Source organism: Phoenix dactylifera, chromosome 3 (genome assembly GCF_051530095.1).
Source record: "Phoenix dactylifera cultivar Ajwa chromosome 3, Ajwa_hap1_PhDact_Kaust_v1.1, whole genome shotgun sequence".
In the NCBI taxonomy this organism is placed as follows: Eukaryota; Viridiplantae; Streptophyta; class Magnoliopsida; order Arecales; family Arecaceae; genus Phoenix; species Phoenix dactylifera.
In genome coordinates, this window is record NC_143192.1 from 32,927,520 (window position 1) to 32,931,194 (window position 3,675).

The window sequence follows — 3,675 nt, forward strand, 5'->3', positions numbered from 1 at the left end:
CTCTTATTATCATATAAGAACTTTGAAGTCATTAAGAATTAATGATCCAACATGATGATATGTTTTTCCAAATATATAAGTTTTGATCTTTTACTCTGAAAATTAATTAAATTGCTCTCATGTTGATAAAATACTTAATAGATTGGGCAAAAGGTCTTAAATGAACAAGCTTTCATACTTAGTGAAGAGAGGTTAGATTTCCACTCATATTTTTCCTTGAATATCATTTGTGGTACTTCTTGAATTAACCTAAGGAAGATTCCACCTACACTTGATTAGAAAACTATCTGTGGTATCAAATTAAAAAACCTCTTGAATTCACACTCGATGTGTTCTGCTCTGATCTTTGTACTTAATGTTTCACTATCTTCTTGATGTTGTCAAAAAGGGGGAGAAATATCTAAGTATATGCTATATACTCAGAATGCTTTATTACTTTGAATTGAATACAAATCAGCTTAAAATTTAAATATGTTGATTGTGTTAAGCTGATTAAATCTAAAGCATTATCATGAAGTATGTTTTTAAATATATATGTTTTCCACTTCATGCAACTTAGCTATGTATTACTTCTAGAAATCAATATCTTTTATATTGCATATACTCCAAGTTTTGTCATCATCAAAAAGGGGGAGATTGATGACCCAAAGATTGATTCATAGATTGATTTTGATGATCACAAAACCTTGAAGTATAGATACTAATGTTTATGTTGCAAGGAGAAGGATATTTATTTTGCAAGGAACATAGCAAGTTGGAAGAACACAAGAAGGCCTCCAAAGCTCTCAAGTTGGAAGAAAGCTACAATTTATTGGCCCAAGTTTAAAGTTCAAAGGATTCAAATTGGAGGAGTAAAATCAAAAGAAAAATTCAAAAGAACAGTCTTCGAGTCGACTCCAGTGGAATTCGAGTCGACTCCGGAGAAGTACGAGTCGACTCCGGAGAAGTATGAGTCACAGGCAGAAAAGTCAGAGAGCAGTTTTCGGGTCTGAGATTCGAGTCGACTCCAGTGGAACGCGAGTCGACTCCGATGGTTGGTAGGTCGACTCCAAAGAAAGCAAGAGTCGACTCTCAGCGGAACACAAAGAAAAAGTCAGAGAGCATTTTTGGGACTCTGAGATTCGAGTCGACTCCCGCATTGCACGAGTCGACTCCGAGACTCCGCGACCATCAACAGACAGAAAACCAAGTTACTGCCTCTGAGATTCGAGTCGACTCCCAGACAGCTCGAGTCGACTCCAAGGCAGCGCTACACCAAGATGGCAGAAGGCTGTGTTTCGCAAACTGAGAGCCGAGTCGACTCCAAGGAAGTTCGAGTCGACTCCAAGACTGGACGAGCCAAAAGACAGAGGATCGGGAGTTCGGGCTCTGAGATTCGAGTCGACTCCCAGGACAGTCGAGTCGACTCGAGAGGACAAAATTCAAAATTGGATCCACGGACTTCAGTGGATGAGCCGACTCCGAAATTGCCAAGTCAGCTCCAGAAGTTGGCGAGTCGACTCCAGGTTAAGACGAGTCGACTCCCAGTCGAGGCAAGCACATTAATTCAAATTTGGAACAGTGGGCGAGTCGTCTCCGGTAAAACACGAGCCGACTCCTGCAACAGGCGAGCCGACTCCTGATCGCGCGAGTCGACTCCGATCCCAACGGTCATATTGTCAGGAGGTGCAGACTGGTTCCAACGGCTCTATTTTTGTCTCTAACGGCTATATTCTTGTTTCCACGCCATCTAAAGCTATAAAAACAAGAAGAGAGCTAGGGGAGAAGATATAGAAGTGGGAGAAAACATTTAGGAAAGAGATTACAAGGGAAATCTCCCATAAGCACAAAAAGGGCCATCCAAAGAGAAATAGAGAGAAGAAGAGCTTCCAAGTGAATCCCAAAGCTTCCTCTCCATCAGTGTGCTGCCTCGGTGATCCTCTACTTCGTGCCAAATCAGAAGAGGGTCAAGTAAAGAAGAAGTCGAGCTCCTTCATCTTCAAAACTCGTTTGAGGACTTCACTTTACTCTATTTGTTTATATTGTTATATTTGCTTGTTTAAGAAGCTTTGATTTGTTTTATTCTTTGTTTTAATATCTTGTAACTTGATTCAATCAAGGGATTGAATCAAGGGGTTAAAGGTTTGTTGGTGAGCCAAAGGGAAAACCAACGGTGTAAGGTTTGTTGGTGAGCCAAAGGGAAAACCAACGGAGATAGGTTTGTTGGTGAGCCAAAGGGAAAACCAACGGAGATAGGTTTGTTGGTGAGCCGAGGGTAAAACCAGCGTGTAAGGGTTTGATTGTGATCCCGGGAAAACAATCGGAGTGGTTCTAGTCGGTGAGCCTGGGAAAACCGACCGAGTTCGTTGTGACCTCGTAAAACAACAAGTTGGGTTGTGAGCTTGTAAAACAACCGGCTATAATCTGTAGGATTATAGTGAAATTCCCAAGAAGTCTTGGGGAGTGGATGTAGGTGCTGGGGTGCACCGAACCACTATATGTTTGTTGTGTTTGTAATGCTTCTGCTTATTGTCTAACTAACACACTCACTTACTTAGATAAACTGCTTGCTTAACTCTTATCTGGACATCCTTTAGTTGCAAGCATATTTAATCAAGTCACATTCTATACATCAAACTGTTGCTAAGTTTAACTTTCACTGCGCATATATACAACTTAGCATAATTAATTAAAAAGTACTAGAAGTAGTTTAAAAGTTTTAAAAGACCCAATTCACCCCCCTCTTGGGTTGTATCTACTGGGCAACATGGCCACTCCGAGATGGCCCATGAGCTCTAACAATTAGGGTTATTACATTGCTAGTGGCCACAAATACATATTTGAAAATTAATTTGGCATGGCCCTCGTGGATGCTCTAACGACAAAGTACGGAAGGAGAAATATTGTACATACTAACATGGACCATCTTATAAATCTTGAAGAGTGAACAACAAAAAAAATAAAATTTTGCTTTAGAATAAATAGATAAAATATATAATCCTTCTTTTTATTATTCCATATGGTGATAGTGATGTCGTACACACTTCTTAACATAATGGAAAGTAGATGTTTATGATTTTATTTGATGTTCTCTGTAACAATAGTCGCTACAGTAGCTATTGTTGTTATGCAAAAGAATGTACTTAGGACAAGTAAATAATCCTTTTAAAGCATTTTTAAAAGTTAACAACAAGCATTCATAAAATAAAAATTAAATAATTAATAATTGTTGTATATCACATTTACATCTCAATATGAAACCATATAAGGAAATCACAATTAATCAAGAAGTGACTTTTTGAAGCATTTTGGTAATTACTAATTCATATATGACACTAGTTATATATCACGAGACCATTACTTATAATTTAGTCAATTTGCAGAATACAATTTAGGATCTACCAAAAATCACATACATCTTTACCGACACATATACATACATATACATATATACATATATATATATGTATGTGTGTGTATACTTATACATATATGCAGGTGTGTATGTATATATGCATATGTGTGCATGTATTACTAACCCTCCCTCCTCTTAAAGAGAGAGAGAGAGGGAAAGAGAGATGTTTGTTTATACATAAATTTTATATACGATAAACAGATGAGTTACAACTGTTCTATAATTTTATATATTATAATAAGAATTTTTAAAAATCAAAATTTTTTCCATATAATTCATTA